This window comes from Camelus bactrianus, chromosome 5, assembly GCF_048773025.1.
Source record: "Camelus bactrianus isolate YW-2024 breed Bactrian camel chromosome 5, ASM4877302v1, whole genome shotgun sequence".
Classification (NCBI taxonomy): Eukaryota; Metazoa; Chordata; class Mammalia; order Artiodactyla; family Camelidae; genus Camelus; species Camelus bactrianus.
In genome coordinates, this window is record NC_133543.1 from 87,776,840 (window position 1) to 87,799,636 (window position 22,797).

The 22,797-nt window shown below is 45.9% G+C and overlaps 1 long non-coding RNA gene across 6 annotated transcripts in view; it reads right to left on the minus strand.

Annotated features, from left to right (window-relative positions):
- The window catches only part of LOC123615014 (uncharacterized), a 49,381-nt gene extending 27,555 nt beyond the window's left edge, over positions 1 to 21,826 (minus strand). For 3 of the 6 annotated variants that reach the window (XR_012507170.1, XR_012507169.1, XR_012507166.1), the window contains exons 1-2: positions 19,790 to 19,927; positions 1,065 to 1,277 (exon numbers count right to left, since the gene is read on the minus strand). This is a non-coding gene — a long non-coding RNA (uncharacterized LOC123615014). Of the gene's footprint in view, positions 1 to 1,064; positions 1,278 to 19,789 lie in introns of all 6 variants that reach the window. The other 3 variants (XR_012507168.1, XR_012507167.1, XR_012507171.1) reach the window with 2 other exon arrangements.
- Positions 21,827 to 22,797: the final 971 nt, after the last annotated feature.

The window sequence follows — 22,797 nt, forward strand, 5'->3', positions numbered from 1 at the left end:
GACAGGAAATTCAGAAATAGCAACTATAAATTGTCACCACAATTTCAGGTGTGCAACAAACATCATTTTTAAAAATGTCTTTGAATCAGGTTAAATCTGTCTCTGAGCCTGCGTCCCACCTGGAGGCAGGAAATTCAGTCTCTGTCATTAATGAGACACCCACCCAACCTCTCTCTCACCAGCGTTTATGGGAAGGGGAGTACGTGCGGTCACTGGCCCCTTGTCCCCACTGGTTACTGCTGAGACACTGGATCCAAGGCCACACAGTCCTCAGGAGCCCGGAGGTTCTGCTGCTTCTGAGCCAATTAGTGCCAGAGACACAGTCCCAGACACATCACAGTCCAACTGGGGGTCCTGCCCATACAGTAACAGTGCCATGACTTATGTCGCTATTACTGCTCCCATTTTACAGATGGGACTCAGGTGCAGTCATTAACTGACCAGCAAGGATCAGGAAGGCTGATTCTGCTGCCCGAGGTCTTTATCACTACATTTTTCTCCTCTAGGTGAGGGGCACTTGGTTGCAAAGTTCCAACAGTTCTGAGAATTAGTGGTCAGACAAGATTCCTGAAAATGAGTAGAGCTCTAAAGGGCACTAGTGCCTTTGCATAGGACTTAAAGACTCATATTATTTTGAAATAAAATTTTTATGAGAATGAAAATACAGATTTTGTTTAATCAATTAAAGCATTGCTTTTGGGGAGAAGAAAACAAAACTCCATTCCTCTTTCTCTCCTCCACACCCAGACGCCCCCCTCAAATCAACAGCCTGGAATTCTTAATTCTTTTAAATGATGACAGAGATATCTAAAGAGATGACCCAATGACGCTGAGCAATAAAGGAACACAGATTCTCAGAATGAAGGACCCCTTTCTTGGACAGATGAGAAAACAGGTCCAGAGACCGGAGCAACTGGTCCAGGTGCACACACGCAGGTCACACACGCTCAGGCTGTGGTCTACACAGCCAGCACATGCCCTCAAGCATGCACACACCGGTACACACCACAGCAACCTCTCCTGGAGCCCACCCCTCACCCTCCCTGGGCCACCAATGAGCTCACATGCGGGTAATGGCTGCCCCCTGGTGGGCATCAGAGCCATCTCAAGACCTGAGCTGTGATTAGGTCTTCCTAACATAAATTCCAGGCCTGGGGGCCCGGATTGAGGCTGCTCTGGGGACTGGCCATCCGTCAGCGTGGCTCAGGGTCTTAGGACCATGGAAAGAAGACAGCAGAGACTTGATGTTGTAGGTCAAGTTGTCTGGGAGGCTGACTCTGCAGAGAAAAGCAAACACAAGGTTTATCAGGGAGCTTCCTAGGGATCAATACCTATGCTGGGGAGGGAACTCAAGCAGGGTGAGGCTTTAGCACAGTCACTGGAAGGCTCAGCTGACCCCACGGGAGCACTAAAGTTGGGATGGCCCTTCAGGAGGGCTACCAGATTTAGCAAAGAAAAACACAGGACCCCTAGTTAAAATGGAATTTCAGATAAACAATGAGTAACTTTTTTAGCATAAGGATATCCCATGCAAGGTGAAGATGTCTGGAAAAAAAAGGGTGGGGCTGGGGGCAGGAGCAAAGAGAGTCACACAGAGTGCAATAAATGGGACTACACAGTCAGCCCTCCATACCTGTGGTTCAACATCTGTGAGTTCAACCAACTGGAAATCGGAAATATTTGGGGGAAAAACTCCAGAAAGTTCCAAAAGGCAAAACTTGAATTTGATGCATGCAAGCAACATTTTACATCGGATTTATATTGTAATAGATATTATAATTAATATAGAGATGATTGAAAGTATACAGGATGTTATATGCAATACTACGCCGTTATAGAGACGAGCATCTGCGGATTTTAGTATCTGCAGGGGTCCTGAACTGTACTAGGGATAATGGGAGGTGATTAGGTCATGAGGGTGGAGCACTCATGGATGAAACTGAAGTTCCTATAAGAGACCCCACAGAGCTCCCTCACCCCTTTGGCCATGTGAGGAGACATCGAGAAGGTGCCGCCTATGAACCAGGAAGAGTACCCTCACTGGAACATGACCATGCTGGCACCTTGATCTTGAATTTCCCAACCTCTAGAACTGTGAGAAACAAGTTTCTGTTGTTTATCAACCACTCAGTCCATGGTGTTTGTTATAGCAGCCCAACTGGACTAAGACATGGCTTAAACAATCAAATGGAAAGGCAGAGGTTAGGAGATTGGATTTTTTTTAAGCATAACTTAACACATTTTAAATATGAAGACACAGATACATTAAAATTAAATTAATGGAAAAAACATATACCATATAGAACCATATGAGGGCTTGGCTGGAGTAGTTATATGAATAGTCATTGATAAAATAGACTTCAAGATTGGATATTACCAAAAATAAAGAGGGATATTTTATAAGGACAGAAGGACCAATGCACCAGGAAAACTGATAACTATATATGACTATACAACTATAAACAGAGCCTCAAAATACACAGAGCAAAAGTTGACAGAAAAAGAAGAAGGAAACGATTGCACAAATACTATGGGAGACGACTGCACAAATATCATGGGAGACTCTCTCAGCAATTGATAGAATAACTAGACAGAAACATCAGTGAAGATCTGTAAATGTAAATATATCATTCAAAGATCTGAATGATAGTCTAAACAATGTTAACCTAACTGATAGAGGCACTATATCCAACAACAGAATACACGTTCACTACAAGTGCACATTGTATGTCCACCAAGATTGACCATAAAATAAGCCTCAATAAATTTAAAAGAATTGAAATCATACAGAATATTTCTCTAACAAAACTAAATTAAATTTGAAATTAAAAATAGTAAGACAGAGAAAAAAACCAAAAGGCACACGACAAGGTTCTTAACATATTCATTGCAATGGTTAAAATTAAAACGACTAACAGTACCAAATGTTGGTGAGGATGTGAAGCAAATGGAATCCCCATATATTACTGAAAGAAATGTAAAATAATACAACCACTTCCAAAACCTGTTTGGCAGTTTCTTAGAAAGTCACAAAGATACTGCCCATATGACCCAGCCAGCCCACTTGGTATTTACCTGAGAGAAATAACATCTTATGTCCACAATAAGACTTGTACAGAAAAAGAAGAACAAACAAAACCTAAAGTCAGCAGAAGGAAGGAAACAAAAGATCAGAGAGGAAATAAATAAAATAGAGATTTAAAAACAATAGAAAAAAATCAATAAAGCCAAGAGCTGGTTTTTTGAAAGAGTGAACAAAATCAACAAACCTCTGACCAGGCCCACCATGAAGAAAAGAGTAAGGATCCAAATAAACAAAATAAGAAACAAAAGAGGAGAAATAACAACCAATACTGCAGAAATACGAAAAACCATAAGAGAATAATATGAAAAACTTTATGTTAACAAATTGGACAACCTACCAGAAATGGACATATTTCTAGAAACAAACAGACCACCAAAACTGAATCAAGAAGAAATAAATAATTTGAACAGACCAATCACTACAAGTGAAATAGAACCTGTAATTTAAAACAAACAAACAAACAAAAAAACCAAAAATCTCCCTGCAAACAAAAGTCAAGGACTGGATGGCTTCACTGGGGAATTCTACCAAACTTACAAAGAAGAATTTATACTGGTTCTTCTCAAAATCTTCCAAAAGTTTGAAGAGGAGGGAATACCTCCAAACTCATTCTATGAAGCCACCATCAGCCCAATACCAAAACCAGACCAAGAGACTACCAACAAAGAAAAGTACAAGTCAATATTCTTCATTAATATTGTTGCAAAAATTCTCAACAAAATATTAGCAAACCAAATCCAACAACACATTAAAAAGATCATATACTACAATCAAGTTGGATTCATCCCAGGGTGACAGGCATGGTTCAACATATGTAAGTCAAACAATGAGATACACCATATCAACAAAAGAAAGGAAAAAAATACATTATTATCTCAATAGATGCAGAAAAAGCATTTGGTAAGATTCAACATCCATTCATGATAAAAATTCTTACCAAAGTGGGTATAGAGGGAACATAGCTCGACATAATAAAAGCTATTTATGACAAACCCACAGCCAACATAATACTCAACAGTGAAAAGTTGAAAGCCTTCCTACTAAAATCTGGAGCAAGAAAGGATGCTAACTCTCATCACTTCTATTCAACATAGTATCAGAAGTCCTAGCCCTAGCAATCAGACAAGAAAAAGAAATAAAAGGTATCCAAATTAGAAGGGAAGAGGTAAAAACTGCCACTATATGCAGATGGCATGATATATGTAAGAAAACTCTGAAGACTCCAGACAAAAACTACTGGAACTGATAAACAAATTCAGCAAGGTAGCAGGATACAAGATTAACATACAGAAATCTGTTGCATTTCTGTACACTAACAATGAAATACCAGAAAAAGAAAGTAAAAAAAATTATTTTAAAATTGCATCCAAAAAAAATACTTAGGAATAAACTTGACAAAAGAGGTGAAAAACTTATACACTGAGAACTATAAAACATCGATGAAGGAAACTGAAGATTGTTTAAAGAAGTGGAAAGATATAGCATGCTCTTGGATGGAAGAACTAATATTGTTTAAATGACCATACTACCCAAAGCAATCTATAGATTTAATACAATCCCTGTCATATTATCCATGACATTTTCACAGAACTAGAACAAATAATCCTAAAATTTATATGGAATCACAAAAGACCCATAATTACCAAAGAAATACTGAGGAAAAAAACAAAGCTGGAGTCGAAACCCTCCCAGACTTCATATAATACTATGAAACTACAGTAAGCAAAACAGAGTGGTATTGGCACAAAAAAAGACATGGCTCAATGGAACAGAATAGAGAGCCCAGAAATAAAACCACAGACTTATGGTCAATTAATCTTCAACAAAGAAGGCAAGACTATACAATGGCAAAAAGACAGTCTCTTCAGCAAGTGGTGTTGGGAAAGATGGACAGCTGCATGTAAATCAGTACAGTTAGACCACACCCTCACACCATACACAAAAATAAACTCAGAATGGCTTAAAGACTTGAACATAACACAGGACACCATAAAACTCCTAGAAGAGAACATAGGCAAAACATTCTCTGACATATTGTAGCAATATTTTCCTAGGTCAGTCTCCCAAGGCAATAGAAAGAAAAGCAAAAATAAACAAATGGGACCTAATAAAACTTATAAGCTTTTGCACAGTAAAGGAAACTATAAACAAAACAAAAAGACAGACTATAGACTGGGAAAAGATATTTTCAAATGATTAGACTGACAAAGGTTTAATTTCCAAAATATATAAACAGCTCATACAACTCAATAACAAATAAAAAATAAAAAAATGCACACAAGACCTAAACAGATATTTCTCCAAACAAGACATACATATGGCCAAAAGGCCCATGAAAAGATGCTCAACATCATTAATTATCAGAGAAATGCAAATCAAAACTACAATGAGGTATCACCTCACACTAGTCAGAATGGCCATTATTAAAAAGTCCACAAACAATAAATGATGAAGAGGATGTGGAAAACAGAACCCTCCTACACTGTAGGTTGGAATGTAATTTAGTGCAGCCACTATGGAGAATGTAAGGAGATTCCTTTAAAAACTAAAAATAGAGTTACCATATGATCCAGCAATCCCACTCCTGGGTATGTATCTGGAGAAAACTCTAATTTGAAAAGATACATGTACCCCAATGTTCATAGCAGCACTATATACAATAGCAAAGACATGGAAACAACCTAAATGCCCATCAACAAATGGCTGGATACAGAAGTTGTGTGTATATATATATATGTATATACATACAATGGAATACTACTCAGCCATAAAAAAAGAATGAAATCATGCCATTTGCAGTAACATGGATGGACCTAGAGATCATCATACTAAGTAAGTCAGAGAAAGACAAATATCATATGGTATCATTTATATGTGGAATCTAAAAAATGATACAAATGAACTTATTTACAAAACAGAAAGAGACTCACAGACATAGAAAACAAACTATGGTTACCAAAGGGGAAAGAGGAGGTACGGATAAATTAGGAGTTTGGGATTAGCAGATACAATCTACTATACATAAAGTAAATAAACAACAAGGTCCTACTGTATAGCACAGGAAACTATATTCAATACCTCATAATAACCTATTATGAAAAAGAATATATATATAATTGAGTGACTTTGCTGTACACAATAAACTAACCAACATAGTTAATCAACTATGCTTCAAATAAAAAAAATACATAGAAGAATACATTGATGGTCCTTAGGAATTTCTGAAAAGATATGTAGGAAATGTTGATATAATTATCTATGAAAAGTGAGATATGTATCTGGGTTAGGAATAAAACTCACTTTTTAGTGTATAAACAAAAAGACTTGTACAGAAATGTTCATAGCAGCTTTATTCTCAATGACCAAAAAACTGAAAACAATCTAAATATCCATCATATAAGTGAATGGATAAACAAAAGTGGTATATCCATACAAAAGAACACTATTCAGCAGTAAAAAGGAACAAACTACTGATAAACACCAAAAAAGTTAAATATCAAAATCAATATGCAGAGTGAAAGAAGATAAAACTAAGAGAACATATATGATATTACTCTATCTACATAAAATTATAGAAAATTCAAACTAATATATAGGGTTGCCAGGGGCTAGGAGCAAAGGGAGGGACATACTATAAAGAGCCATGAGGACTCTTTGGGGGTTCATGGAAAAGCACTTTATCTTAATTACAGTCATAGTTTCACAGCTATCTACAACTGACAAAATAGTATGTACACTTTAAGGGGATTCAATTTATTGGGTGTTACTTACACCGTTATGTTGATTTTTTTTTTAATTTCAGCATAAAAAAATTAGAAACATGATCTAATGAGACTATTCTAGGAATACCAAGATAACTCATTGTTAGAAAAGCCATAATATGATTCATCATATTAAGAGATTATTTAACATATACGATTATTTCATAGATCCCAGAAGGACATTGGACCAAATTCTGGATCCATTTGTGACATTAGAATTTTTAATTAAATAAAATAGAAATGTATGAATATTTCCTTTACATGGTAAAATATCTTTAGCAGAGAGCCACGGAAGACATCTGTGATTAAGTCAGTGATACGACAAGGATTAATAAATTCACTTCCCATTGCTGCTATAACAAATGACCACAAACTTCATGGCTTAAAATAACACAAATTTATTATCTTACAATTCTGAAACCTGAAATGAGTCATGCTGAGCTAAAATCAAGGTGCTGTTGGGTCCATGTTCCTTCTGGAGGCTCTAAGAGATAGCCAGCTATCACCTTTTCCAGCTTCTAGTGGCCACCTGTACTCCTTGGCTCATGTAATCACATCACTCTGACCTCTGCTTCATACTCACATCTTCTCTGACTCTAATCCTCCTGCTCCTTCTTTCTGGGCCCACCCAGAGTATCCAGGATAATCTCTCTCTGATCTTTAACTTAATCACATCTTCACCATCCCTTCTGTCATGTAGGGTAACACATTTACAGATTCTAAAGATCAGGATATGGACATCTTCAGTGAGTCATTCCGGCTACAAAACTTACCAAACGTGTTCTCTGCAGGTGAGGCTTCTGATGATTGGGTGGACAAAGATGACTTGTTCAGGATATCAGCCAGCCTCTTTACGCAGACAACCCAGTGCTTACTCAATGGGTTTGTGAACAAAGTGGCCGTGGTGGCAGGGGTGGACTTCATGCAAGTGCTCAGATTTCCCTTCCCTGAGATTAATCTGGCTTTGGCCATTGCTGAGTATGCAATAGCAGAGACCAAAATACTGAGCACCTAGTGCAAGAGTTCACCACTCTACTAGACATCTTCCATCATGGAAGGTGAAGAGACTTGTCCTTCCTGGAACATACACTTTCTGGGATTTGTCATCTCTGCTTGTTCCCCCGCCAGCAGCAGAGTCTACGGATTTTCTGAATACTTGATTTGCCCTTACACTCTCCCTCTCAAGATTGTCTCTGTCCTGGAAAATCATCTTAGAGCAAATATAGGCTTATTTCCACAGGATACAGTTGACTTACCATGGATCTCATCACCCAAAGAGGCTGGAGTAGTAGAACAGCGAACTAATGTGCTAAAGCTTTCATTACAACTTTAACTTGGAGTCAACACCTTAAGGGAGTGGGATATCTCTTGCAGAATTCAGTATATGCTCAGAACTGGGGACTAAGATGGAGTGCTATTGCACTTATGGCCAGAAATATGCATATGCAGGAACTAAGGAGTAGAAATAGGAGAGGTGCCTTTCACTATTAACCCTAATGGTCCCTTACAGACATCTCTTCCCATTCCTTGGGCTAAGCTGACAGGGATCTAAGTACCCAAAGGAGAAAATCTTCCCTTAGGAGACCAAAAATGGATCCACTAAACATAGGAATTGGGGGAGGGGAAGTACAGCTCAGTGGTAGAGCACATACTTGGCACACATGAGGTCCTGGGTTCAATCCCCAGTACCTTCATTAAAATAAATAAATACATATTTTTAAAACATAGGAATAGGAACCTGTTTCCTAGCCATTTGGATCTTTATATGCCATTAAATCAACAGGCAAAGGCATAAGAATAAGGTAAAGGGGGGGGATAAGGTCGCTATATCTCGTATGGTAGAAGGGAAAATAGGTCGAGAATCCAAGGGATCTTCTGGAGCATCTCCAAATATGGCCATGTTCAGTGGCAAATAAATGGAACATTCTAACAACCCAGTAGGAATAAGACCATCAAAGACTTAGAACCCTTTGGGTTGGTTTTGGGTCATTCCACCAGGAAAATACCCAAATGACACTACAACCTCATGACTAGTTACAGAAAGGAGGGCTGTAACAGCCACCTATAGTCTCTTACTTTCTTTGTTATTTAAAAATAATAATAATAGTTTCCTGTTTTTCCCCCTTTTCTTTTCCCTATCATTTTTATAGCCTGTGTCCTGGTGGTTAATTTCATCATTCAATCCATGGGCTACAAAGTGTCAAGATGGAATGGTAACTAAACAAGAGAGAGAAGGCTCATCACCAAGTGATGACTGAAATAACTGATGCAACTTTGGGTATCTCATCAGCTTTGAGGGAGATAGTGAATGTGTTTTGGTTTATAAGAGATTACTGTATTATATTCAGAGGGAGAACATTGTTGCTATAGAGGTTGTTTGTAAATTTAAGTATAGGTAAAACTGATGATGATTAGTCAGAGGGATGCAGTTGGATGGATGGGGTGGGTTGGTGCTCAGCCTCCATTCCCACCCCCTGCTCCCCATGTGCTTTTCTGTGTGGCAGAGGCTGGACAGTTGAGAGCTACATTCCCCAGGCTCCCTTGCAGCTAGAGTCCTAGATGTGATTTATGTTCTATTAGTCAAATACTCAAGGTTTTTGAAAGCAGAGGTGGGGTTTTTCCACTTGTGCTTTTTCCTGCTGGCACACACAGCCATGGAGGTACTGGTGTTTTTTAACAGTAGTCTAGGCATCCAGCCACAAGTTTCCAGAGTGTTGAGGCAGGACTTAGAGCAGCCATTCTGCTGGTCAGTTCCAAACAGCTCTGTGTGTGTGGTTCTAGAGCCAGCGGTGATGGCCCCTTCATCCAGGCAGCATCCTGTTCACAGAAGTGGCCAGTGTAGTTCTGGAGATGGTGGGTATCTGACTGGGGAGGAGTCACAGATCTCTCAGGGACTAACTGAAGCAGTTCCTGAAATCTTATCCTAGCATCTGTTCTGTTCTGCCCTTCCAATAATGTTGAAATCCATTTAATAAATTCCTCCCACTCAAACATCCAGAGTGGATTTTGTCCTGCACCAGAATCCTGACCACACAGTTGTGTTCATGTAAACACGGGATGTTGCTTTTCAACTTTCAGATTCAACAAAGACATAAATCACTGAAAAGAACAGGAAAACCACAAACTTGATGGTATACAAGTGACAAAGACCACTAGTTATTAATCAAAATTAATTGTTCTCTTTCCTCTTCTCCCTAGGCCCCTAAGTAGAATGCATTTTCCAAACTCCCTTGCAGTAAAATGTGTCCATATGCCTAAGCTCTGGCCAATGGAATGTGAGTGAAGTACTACGTGCCACTTCCATGTCTGACCCATAAACATCCCCCACGCACTCTTGTCCATGCTCTTTATTCTTTCCAGCTGGCTGCAATGCTGATTGTCACCATGGAAACCACACTGATTTATCGTTGAACTCATAAGGCTTCCATCAGACTAAATCAACAAATGAACTGCCAACCTATTCATCTCCCAGTGCCATTACATGAGCAGTAAATAAACTTTTATTGTCCTTGAGACATATTTGTTTTATTCGTGTTTGCATCTAGTATCAGCCTCACAAATATAGTAAGTAAAAGCATACATTAAAAAAACAGTTAAATGCGAATGGGGAGAGACTAGGCGAAGGACATGGGCTCAAATACCCTCAGTTTACAAAATGGCGGAATCAAGATACATCTTTATAACTTATGTACCAAGCAATAAAGGTGCATTTTATAGAAAGTTGCAAAATAGACCAAAGAGGAACAAAAAGTAAAGATGTGGTAGGAAGTGGGATTGTATGAGTTAGCAGTCATAGAATCTCTCTCATAGCAGAAAAAGACTGGATAATCTCTGAAATGGATCATTGAGAGAGGGAATCACAAACAAACCAGAAAACATAAAGTTAAAAGACGTAGAAAACAAACTTATGTTTACCAAAGGGGAGAGAGAGGGAGGGAGGGACAAATTAGGAGTATGGTTTTAACAGACACAGACTACTCAACATGAAATAGATAAGCAACAAGAATTTACTGTAAAACAAAAAAAGAATTTAATGTATAGCACAGGGAATTATATTCAATATCTGTAATAACCTACAAATAATTACATATAATCTGAAGAAAAAATAACTGAATCACTATGCTGTAGACCTGAAACTAACTCAGAATTATAAATCAACCATACTTCAATTGAAAAAAAAAACAGAAAGTTTAAGTTCCATCTGGGTGAAGGGCTCCAGGGCCAGCTTCCTGAGCATATGATCTGAATGATGGCAGAGGGCCCTGCACTCAAAAGGGACCCATCATGCCATTCTTGATGAGGGTATCTTCAAACTTGTGTTTTGTAAGTCCAGTCAAGTGGGCCCGTGGAGCACGCCCATGAGCAGAGAAGACTCAGCAGGAAGCTTGTCCCCTGCTCCTTGCTGTTCACACACACACAACCATTGGCAGTGCCCCGTGAGTGCAGAATTCAGTGGGTGCCCTATACGTGGAATCCAGCAAGACGAAAAGCGTGGGTTATGTCTATGACCGGGTAAGCAGGACACCGACAGCCACAAGGGCCCATGCTTTGCATTTGAACCGGAACATATTTTTAACTCAGAAAAAAGGCTATGGTGTTCTAAGAAACACAAGCAACCGAGGAACCAATCACATTTCTTCCGGCTTGTGCCTCCTGTATAACCAACTATCTATGCTGAAAATGAGGACATAGAAGGAAAGTAAGAGATGAGAGATGAATCCATCAAAGGCATTCTTCATTTCTGTTACTGTAGTTTCTGTTCCTAGCATTTCCCCTGATGTTTCCCATAGTTTCCATCTCACTTTTGAAACTAGCCATTTGCTCATCTGTGCAACACGTCAGATGAATCCCAAAGACGTACTGCTAAATAAAAGTGGCCAGGCTCAAAAGGCCACATAATTTATGATTCTATTTACATAGCATTCCAGAAAAGGCACAACTATGAAGACAGGAAACAGATCAGTGGCTACAAGAGACTAGGGGTGACAGGAGAGGATTAACTACAAAGGGAAATTTGGGGGTGAGGAAATATTTTTTTTTATTACAAAAACGTATAGGTTAGTGAAAGTCCATAGACTTATAGACCTAAAACAATGAATTTTACTGTATACAAATTATATATCGACAAACTTTATTTTTAAAGAAACATGTGGAAATGCCTGTCATTACACATACCCCAGAAGTGCTAGAATTTAAGAAACTGACAATGTTAGGTGCTGATAAAGACGGAGAGCAATGGGAATGAGATTACACTGTTGGTAGGACTGTAGATGCCTACAAGAGGTTTGGAAAATCATTTGACAGTATCAACTAAAGTTGAATATGTGAATACCCCATGACCCTGCCTTTCCATCCCTAGGTTTACACCCAGAAAGGAACTCATAAGCATGAACAACAAGAGACATGTACAAAGATGTATATAGAGCTTTATTCATAGTACCTTCAAACTGGAAGCAATGCCATATAATTAATAATTTATTGAGCTCTACATTTATTTGCACTTGTGTTCTGTGCTCTTTTCTGAATGCATTTTGTGCCTTTCTATGCTTTATAAAAGCACACTTGATAGCAAAGTTTGCAAGGCCCTTCATGTTTGGCCCTGCCCTCCTCCACAGCCCAAGCTCCCTGTTCACAGCCCCTGCCCCGGCCATGCTCACACACGGGCACCACAGCTCTCACCCTCACACCTTTACTCACTCTTCCCGCTGCCTGGAGAGTCTTCCACCTGCCTCACTCTAAACTCTTCACCTGTGTGGAAATCTTCACTTTATACTTCAAAACCCAAATTAGATATTGAAGGCTTCTTAACTCCCACACCACACAATCTACTCCACAAGGCTGAATTAGGCACTTCTATTTTACTGTCTCATTAACACCCTACACTTATCAGGGTCAGGGTTTATCAACCTTAGCACTATTGACAATTTGGGTTACAAAATTCTTGTGTATTTTAGGAATTTTTTTAGCATCCCCGGTCTCTAAAAGATGCCAGAAGCACCACTCCCGCCCCCCAAGTTGTGACACAGTTCACCGGGGCAGGCAAAACCACCCCTGGTTGAGAACAGCTGCTCTAGGGCTTTAGAGAATCCACAAATAGCATCCTCTCCCTACACCTGAATTCAGAAGCTATTGAGAGATTGGCCCAGAGTCCAGAAGATGAAAATCAAAATGTTAGTGAGAGAGCTGACTGGAGAATGTGACTTTAGATTCATGGCCACAAGAACTTGCCCATATATCACCCAAAATGAGACCCTCCCATCCCAGAGATGAGTAGCGCTAAGCAGCCGCAGGCCCCCTGCACGTGGGGGAGGAGACTAGGGTGCAAATGTCCAAGAACATGCTGGCTTGGAGGGGGAGAGAGCAAGCAGAAGGCTCTGGACCACTTGCTCGACTTCTCCTCCCAAACTCCCAAGCTGATGAGTCACTCGTTCTGACATGAAGAAGACTGAGGGGTAAGGAGAGCGGCCAGGGTATTACCCAGAAACTTCTCCACTGGAGAAAAGTCTATGCTCCTACCACTGGTGGCTCCACCTTGGAGACGGCTGCATCCTTGTCACCAGGTCACTCATCTGAGTCCTGCACAGATCATGGAGGGCATGGGGAGGTCCTGTTCCTCTCTGCAGCCTCGGGGGCTAGCACAGGGCCCGGCTCGTGCTTGGAGGTCAGGACAGGTCCTTCTGCTCCTCTGTCCCTGCCATCACCACTAATGTAGTGTTCCCGGGACCCTTATAGCCCTAAAGGATCTCCAGAGAAAACCACACTCACTTCTTTGAATCTTTAAAGCCACCACTCTATCCCCCATGCACCCTGTCCCTGGGCATCGCTCACAAAGGGGCACTAGGAGGAGCTCAGAATTATTTCATCAGCTGGGACGTCGACCGCCTGCACCGGGCACTTCCTCTGGCCTTTCAGCCTCGGCTCGTGTAGGCCACCAGGGGGCGACATCCCCTTTCAAATGCCTCTAGAGCCTCCATGCTTAAACCCCACCTCTCCCCCAGGACCAGGGCAGAGGCAGCCGGGAGGCCAAATGTCCACTTCCCTCTTCTAAACGAGAGAGAGGATTCTGGACCCGGCGACTGGCCTCACTGGCCGCAGCTGAATGTTGGGCTGACCCAGAGACAAAATGTGCCGCCCTTGGGCGTGAGCTCCCTCTCTGTGGCTTCTCTTTCCCTGCGTCCCCACGGGGTTGGCTCTCTCCTGTTGAGTCCAGGCACATCCCCAACCCCTCCAGTGTCAGGGGAGGTGACTCCTCCCCTCAGTGCTGTCCCAGGGCTCTCCTGGCTTGGGCTGGGCAGGAAGACCCCATACTGACCTTCTGGCTTCCAACCACCCACTGCCCTCTGCAGGTCTGCTTCCCTGTGCTGTCCACAGCCAGGCCTGGATTCTTCCCAAATGCATCCTAGACACTGTCTGGCCTTGCCAGCCTCTTGGTGACTGTCGGATCTCTGTTACTGGATCTTTGAACCAGCAGGCTCTAAGAGATCAAGTGGTCTCTGAAAAGTCCCTTCCCTTCTCTGAGCTCAGCTGTCTTGCTTGCAAAGGGCTCAGTGAGATGAGATGGTGACCAGATCACATGAGCCCTGGGTCTCCTCCCCCACTCCCTCCTTCCCTCCTGCCTGGCTCTTCTCTGATCTCACAAGGGCTCCCGCCTTCTCCCTTCGCAGGCCCCTGCCCTCCGTGGGCTCCTGTCTCCACCCCATCGACAACTTTCTAGATATGCCCAGTCTTTAGAAGCAGATAGACGTGGGTTCAAAACCTATGCCAGCTCTTTTTAAATGAATGTCACCTTCTCTGAGCCTTGGTTTGCTTCTCTGTGAAATGAGGTGGTAGAGGCCACCTTGTTGGGTTTTTGTAGATGAGAGGCTGTGCCCCTCCCAAAGGACCCAGCATATCAGAGGCCAGGTCCTGTGGGGAATAACTGTCACTTCACGCCCAGCATTCCACATGGGCACGGGGCTAGATACTCTACACACATACTCACGTATATTCACATAGCTTTGTCAGGCAGTTATTTGTAGCCCATTTTATAGGCAAGGAAACTGAGGCACAGAGAGGTCAAACAACTGGCCTGGGGATCGTGAACTGAAGCTCAGGCCCAGATTGAAAGGACTTACAGGCTCCTCCTCCCCAGCCACGTGTTCTGCCTCCACGTCTCCCGTGTGGGTGAAAGGAGAAAGTTTTCTCATCTGTTTCCCAGTTGGTTTATCAGAGCTTTGGTCCTGCCTGGGCAAAGGCACCCACCATCCCTCCTTTGAGGGGGAAAGAGGCTTATTCACTGATTTATTTTTCTTTTCAGTAAGATTTAGCTTCTCTTTCATAAAGCCCTGGGGCACTTTGGTGAGATCAGAGGCCTGAGGGTGCGGGGAGAAGTGTGCCTGCTTGTTCTCACACTTTTCATGGGGGCCATTGACGGTGAAGAGCAGGGACGTGAACTAACCAAGTCCGGGGGATACTGACACCTCCTTCCGGCTCCTCAGACCCAGATCCCCGAGGACAGGAAGCAGCTGTTTCCTGTCCCCATAGGGGCTGGACCCTCCAGAAATGTGCTCGCACAGGAGGAGGTGAGCAGAATAGAATTTCCAGAGTGTTGGATGGTTTTAAAGGGCAAAGGGAACAGAATGCTGCTTCACTGGCCTGGAGAGCTTGACAGAGGGCTTGAACAGTGGGCCCAGCCGCAGGGGGATGGACAGACCCAGGGAGTGAGAACACAGGGTTAGGTCGTTCAGGGCTGTGAGCAGGCACCCAGAGACATCACCGGTGTCGGAGGCCTAGGTTAACGGAGAGGACACCGAGGCTTTGAGAGGGGAAATCTCTCGGCCCGCTCCTTGTGTACCCCAATCTCCTGGCTGCTGGTCCACCCAGCCACACCCTCGGACCAGGGCCTCCCTAGCTCCTGCCACCACTGGCCACCTGTGTAGCCTTCGGCCCTGCCCCCAGGGAACTCACTGACAAGCTTGGGACCAGCTCCAATCTGCCAGGAGGGCTGACTGATGATGGGGACAGAGGCCATTAGCTCTCCATCCCCGCCACTGCCCTGGAGCTTTTAATAAACAGCCTGCCTATAAGTGCCCAATTACCCTCAGCTTCCAACTCTTAATCCACCGTGTCCCTTAGGCCCTTGAGATTTGACCCAGCCAGCTGCCCACTGCGACCTCTTCCAGAAGGCATGCCGAGCCCCTGCAGTGCTTCTGGTGGCCACTAGAGAGAGCCTTAGGCCCACAACTGTCCTGGGAAGCCATTCCCCACGGTGTGGACCCAAGGTTGAAAGCGAAAGCTGCAGATCTCAGAATCCCAGCCCTGGCTGGACTTTCCAAATTCCCCCCTCAGCCTAAGCCCCTCCTGTCTCCCGAGATCCCTGGGAAGGGAAGTTCCCCTGGTCTCCATCCCCCAGGAGGAACCACCATCAGTAGCTACAGCCAAAACCTTGTCCCCTGGTGGCTTCTTGGGTGGGGACTGAGAGACAGAAACGAGGGGACAGAAAACAGGGACAGAAGAGGGAAAGTGCAGGTAGGAAGGGAAAGATGAAGGAGCTAATCAGGGAAGTCCAGCCTCCTCCAGGCCATCCCCCAGGGATCCAGACGGGGGCCTGGCACCCTCCTCTGGTGTCTGCGTCTGCTCCCTCCTGCCTGTTTACCTGGCCCAGCTGGTGTCCTCAATACCAGCCCAGGATCTGGGGTTATGAGAGGCTGGGCAGCTCTGGGAGCAGGAAGTCGAGAGGAGGAAGTGGGTGAGGTGGTGTAATGCCACCCTGCGCCCACACAAAGGCTCACACTGCAGCTCACCTGGTTTTCACCTCTCTTATCTCCACGTGGGATAGAGTTCGCAGGTGTTAGTCATCTGAAGGCGTGTCATTCAGAAAAGGCTTCTGCCTCCCTGGCTGACACCTGCTGATACAGCCACTTAGCTATCAGGCAGCTGCTCCTGAAAGGCCAGCCCCCCGGGGGCTTCAGATTTCCAAGACAAATCACCTTCTTTCCTGGTCTCTGCCTTCCCCACCCCAACACTGGATGCAGGGGACACCTAGGCCAACATGATCGGTGGAAAACAAAGAGTAAAGCTCAGAAGAAGAAGTTAACTGCAGTGGGCAGAAGTCAAGGTTTTTTCAAGGCTGTCTCTCTCCCCTTCCTAGCCGCTCCTCCAGCCACCAGTTCCACAGACAGTGTGAGCCTTCTAGAGCCAGGCGCTGTGCTAAGCCTCTTCCTCAGCCCTCAGCCCCACCACCCAGCCTTCGCTCTTTTCCCAAGGGAAAAGGGGCCACCTTGTCATCAAGTTAAAGACCTTCTGTGAGGCTCATTCGACTTGATCCCTACAGGGAGCTGAATTGTCGACCAGCCGTTTCCTCCTTCCAGAAGCTCTCACTCCCCTCACCTGCTAAGATGTCAGTCCATCCCCTTTCTCCTCCCTCCTGAGAACTCTGTCTTCCTCACAGCACCCTGTTCCTATCACCATCCCCACTGAAGGGGCAAGAAACTTTAATTTGTGTCCAATCCTTGGAGCTTAGGGAATGCCCAGCCATTGAGACAGGCCCACTTGAACCATAAGTCCTCTGTCCCCAGGGCTCAGCCTGAGATGTCCATCCTCAGGTCTGGTAGCCTGGGAGCTAGGCTGTTCTCCCTCTGCTACACAGAGCACAGGCGCTTGGCCCTGCTGCCCCGGTCCTCATCCTCTGGGTCTTGTCATCTCCATGGATACAATGTTGAGAAGCCCAGGCAGCCCCCCACCTCCACCCATAGGTCCTTTCTTCCCTCCTCTCTCCAGTCCAGGGGAGAACTTGGACTGTTCCAGCTTGAGTCAGACAACTCGCCCCGGAGCAGCCTGCCACCGTGCGGGAGGAAGTGGTCAGGGTGCCCCAACACACAGACATGGACACTGGGGGCCACCCCTGTAGGTCAGGTTCTTTCCGAGAAAAGAGGGGGACCCACGTGGTGTCTGCTGTAACTCCCAAACCTTTACCTCCGGCCTTGACCCTTCACTTCTCCTACATAAACATTTGCACCTGGAATTTCCACAGCTGCTGCTCTCAACACGTCCAACTGCAAACACTTCTGCTCAAACTGGTATTTCTCAGTTCAGTGTGTTATCAAGGTGTACACAGTCGTTCTCAATTCTTCTCTTTCCTTCTCCCCTACACTGGATTACTGATTGAGCTTTTCCACTTCTACCAGCTTAGCCTCCCCTGAGTGCAGCCCCAGGAAGAAGCGCACTGGAGGCCCTGCCTCCTGCCACTGGAGCTGCCAAGGGGATCTCCTTCTCGCTGGTGTCAAAATGGGAATCAGAAACTAAGAGTTGCTCCCAATACCCACTCACCTCTTCTTCCTTTAGTAATAAGTTACCAGAAGTATGGTTGGGCTCATGGCTGCACAGCATATGTGACATTTCCCAGCAGACTATTTTGGCCATGACAATCTGAACAGAAACAATGTGCACCATGGAAACAATGTATTTTGTCCTCAAAGAGCAGGGCATGCCCTTCCCTTCTGGTTTTCCTGCTTTCCACTGACTGGAATGCAGATGCAATGGCAGGAGCTGGAGCAACCATAATGGACTATGTGTTGAAAATGGCAGAACAACAAAACAGAAGGACCCAGGATTCCTGAACAATTTCATGAGGAAAGCTATAATACAAGCCAGAGCCTCTACTTGAGAGAGAAATAAACTTCTATCACATTTAAGTGTTTAGTCATTTGAAATCTCTGTTATCAAAGTTGAACCAATATTCTAAATGATATAAAATGAAAGAGATTGTAAGTCCATTTATGCAGAATTTTCCAGCAAACTACTTAATCTTTCTAAGCTTTAGTTTTCTTAGCTGTATACCTATTTCCCAGGATCATTTTATAAACAAATAAATGAGATAATGTTTACTACACCATCTAACTAGTCAGGGTTCAGCAGATGTTGAAACAGACAACCCAGTCATCTTTGCAAAATGCCAACCTGATCCCACCACTCCCTTGATTAAGAACCTTCAAAAACCTCCACTGCTCTTACATCAAACACCAAATGCTTCACATGACCAAACATGCCCTGCCTAACTCCCGCAGCCCAACCTCCCCCTCCCCAGGCTCCAAGGGCGACCCCGACCTTGCCGTTACCTCATTCCTTCCACAAACATTGATAGAGGGCTTCCCACATGCCAGACATTGTGCTGGGGCTTCAGATACAGACCTAGGTCCTTGCTCTCAGGGACTTTACAGTCCAGTGAGGGAGAGGGGAAATGTTAAGTCAATAAATAAAAAACCTGGCTAACATGGATGAGCATTTACTGTTGGCTGGGTGCTGTCCCAAGCTGTTTTTGCAGGTACAGACCCCCAATTCTTACAACAACCTCCCGGGTGAGGTACCACTATTACCATCCCACACTTACAGACGTAGAACCAGAAGCATAGCAAGGTCAAGCAACATGCCCAAAGTCGCACAGCTAGTAGAGACAGAGCTAAAATTTGAACCCTGTGCACTTAACCACCTTTCTACCTATCTTTCAAAGGAGTGTCAAATGACACTGTCGAAAGTACTACCCAGAGGAGGTACATGGGTTCAGAACCGCATGCCCTCCTGCCCCGGGACCTTGGCACCGCTGTCCCCTTGGCCTGAAACACTCTTCCTCTCCTCTTTGCCCAAATTCACTCCTGGTCACTCTTTGGACTCTAACATTCAGAAAGCGTCACTTCCTAAGGGACACAGTCTTTGCCCTCCCAGGCCATCCAGATCCATTTACTACAAATTCTTGCTGCATGAGGCACCCTTCCTCCAGGGCATCCATCGCATTGTGATGGTAAATTGGCTGATTCTTTTAATACTTCCCCACTCTCCCATCCCCGCTGCATTAGACTGGGATGCTGCTAGAGAGAAGAACACCCCAGGATTGCTCAGCACCTCACGTAGTAGAAGCTTAATAAATACTTGCTAATGAATTAATTGATTGATTGGTTGACTGACTTACCCAAGGGAGCCCTGAGGTCTCCAAGGCTAGAGGTTTTCTTCATCTCTCCTGCGGGACTCCTGCCCTCCTCAAGGACCCCTGCCCCACATGCCCCTACTCCTGTTCTCAAATAGCCCAAGCCCCCTGAGGGAGGGCCATGGGACTGCCAGGTCAAGTTCTGCTCAGGTGGGATATGGGGCTGGAAGTGAGCGGGAGCTGGTGACCTTACAGGAAGCCCCTGGTTTCCCAGGACCCGACCCTGGAATGTGAGATTTCCCAGGACCAACCCAGGAGTCAGGGAAAGGAGCAGAGGCTGAGAGGAGGGGCCAGAGCCCGGACATCCTGTCTCGATGGCCAGAGATGATCTTTAAGCCCCATAAAAGCTGGAGCCGTGGAGGCGGCTGTACCACCATCCCCAAGCCCTGCGGTCGGGAGTCAGGAGCCAGCAAGATCAATATCATTCGGGAGGCTTTCAGCTACAAGTTCTTTCTGCTGCCAAGTCTCCCCAGAGGCCCGAGGAAATGGTGTGGCGGAGGCAGGAGGCACAAGAAAAGGAAAAGAAAGAGCATACTCCTTAAGGGCTGACAGCCCAGCAGCTGTGGACTGAGTCACGTGTTCCGTGTCACGTGGCCTCAGTCCTCACACCACCCCTCCAGGGTAAGTGTTAGCCCATTTTACAGATGAGGAACCTGGGGCCCAGAGAGGGAAAAAGCTTTCTTGGGGTCCCAGCAAAGCCAGAACCAAATTCTGCCAAGCCTGACTCTGAGGCCAGTGCACTCCTAGGCCAGGCGCAGTGAGGGGCTCATCTCCCAGCTGCGGGCCGGGCCACATCCTCACTACCAGGTCAGGCTGGAAGAGGGGGCTGGGAGGGGCCTTCTGCAGTCCTCCCCCAACACCCGCAGGGCCCGGAGCTCACGCCTCCCAAAGCATCCCTTTCCATGACCAGCAGCACCTCTGTCCTCTGACCTCCCTGCAGCCCTCACCTACTATGCCAGTGCGGTGCCCACAGAGTGCTGACCCTCTTGTCCAAGGGCAGCCATCACATGCCAGACAGCCAGCATCCCATCCTCCCCATGCCTCCTCTTCTCCAAGCTAAGCTCTCCCGGGCAGTCCCTTCAGGTTTCTGGAGGCTCCAGCTGACTGGCCCTTTTCCACCCACTGCAGCTTGCTCACATCCACACGCAGTGGGCACCAGGGCCCCCCAGTGGGTCTGCTCTGCAGAGCTCGAAGGGCCGCTCTCCCCCTCCTCTGATGGTACCACTCTGCTAATTGATGCAGCCAAGGGTCTGCTCACTGCGGGAGCAGCTCTGCCCCATTGCTGGCCTGATACCCCCAGGGCCTGAACTCCACCAGAATGTTGCCAGGAAGGAGGAAGGAATGGAGATGCCTCCTGGAGACTCAGCACCACCCAAGGGGCCAGGCCTCCTGTGTGTGTGTGGCAGTTGGGGGGTGTCCTACACCTACCTTCAGTGTTTTTAGAAGCAGCCATGTTCTTCCCCTATTTTGAACTGCTTAGAAACTGCTGAGACTAATAGTCATTTCTACCAACTAATGAGGAAAATCCAGTTCTTTAAAAGAGGAAGGCAAAATTTGATCTAAGACCCATGAGGAGAAATTCCAGAGCCCCTGGACCTGGATGTTCCAGGCCCTTCCCTTCCCACCATGGCCTGTCTCTAGGACCTCGCAGGCATGAGCCCGAGAGAGACGGGCCCTGAGATGGTTGGTAGAGCCCCGCCTGGGTGCAGCGGGAGGAACATTTGGACCCAGAGTCAGAGGGACATGGGGAAAGGCTGGCCTTGGGAAGCAGATGGCTCTGCTCCCCGCCATCTCTGGGGCACACACACTGGCTGTGGAAGAGTCAGTGTAAGTTCCTCTGAAGTGCTTTGTGCCCTGGCTGCCCCTGAAATCTCTGAGGAGAGATGGAAAATCCCAGCGCCCCAGCTGGACCTCAGACTGATTCACTCAGAACCTCTAGGCAGGACCCAGGCTTCGGTACTTTTTAGCCAAGTCTGAGACTGAACGAGACTCCATCCCTCCAGCCCCAACCCTACCCCCCTACACCCCCCCTCCCCCGCCCCCTGCCTTCCCCCTAGCTGATGTTTCGGCCTCTTCCCAGGTGGGACTGTGTTCACGCCCTGCACATCTGCTGTACCCAGAGTTCCTGCTCACCAGGGCCAGACCCCACCCCTACCTGGCCCCACCCCTACTGGCCCCAGCCAGCCCCAGGCTGTAGAGATGCCACGACCTTGTCAGCAGGACTGGCCCCAGGGTGAGGCTCTGGGCTGCTCATCTCTAGTGGAGACCCAGACAAGAGTGCTGCAGTCCTGACCTTTAAGGGGGAGCTGAGGCAAGCCCCCGATCAGCATCTCAGGCCCCGGCCTGGAGCCCCAGCTGTGTGATACCCGCCAGGCTGCTCAGACTTCAGTGCCCGCGCAGGCTTCCTGGGGGCCTTGTTAATGTGCAGACTCTGATCTACAAGTCGGAGGTGGGACCAGAGGCGCTGCCTTTCTAATAAGCTCCGGGGAGATGCTGATGCTGACGGTGTGGGGACCACATTTTTTGCAAGAAATGGAAGGGCCCTTTGGCCCTTCATATAATAAGGTGGGTCATGAGCACTCACCTCCTTAATCCCCCCCCTACTGCTGTTCCAACCCGTTTCCCCCTCCTCAGGGCACTGGGAACACAGTTGGCCTCAACCTGCCTCACTCTTCCGTCCCTTCAAAGACAGGCTAGATCAACCCAGCACACAGGCCCGGTCTCACTCCTGGCACCAGCCTGAGGTATCCACATCACTCCACAGCTGGGTGGCATCAGAGGATGCCCTCCCCGTTCATGCACCAGGAGCCCTGGGCCACCCCCCAGGAAGCCAGCACAACTGCCTGGCCCTTGACTCCCTGTCTGACCAATGCCATCAGTTTGCTCTCCTGCCTGCCCGTCACTCAGGAGTCTGAGTGCACCCTTTGGATGCAAACCCTGAGTGCAGAGGAAGAGGTATGAGCCAGGAAGGACCTGGACTGGGAGGTCAGCTC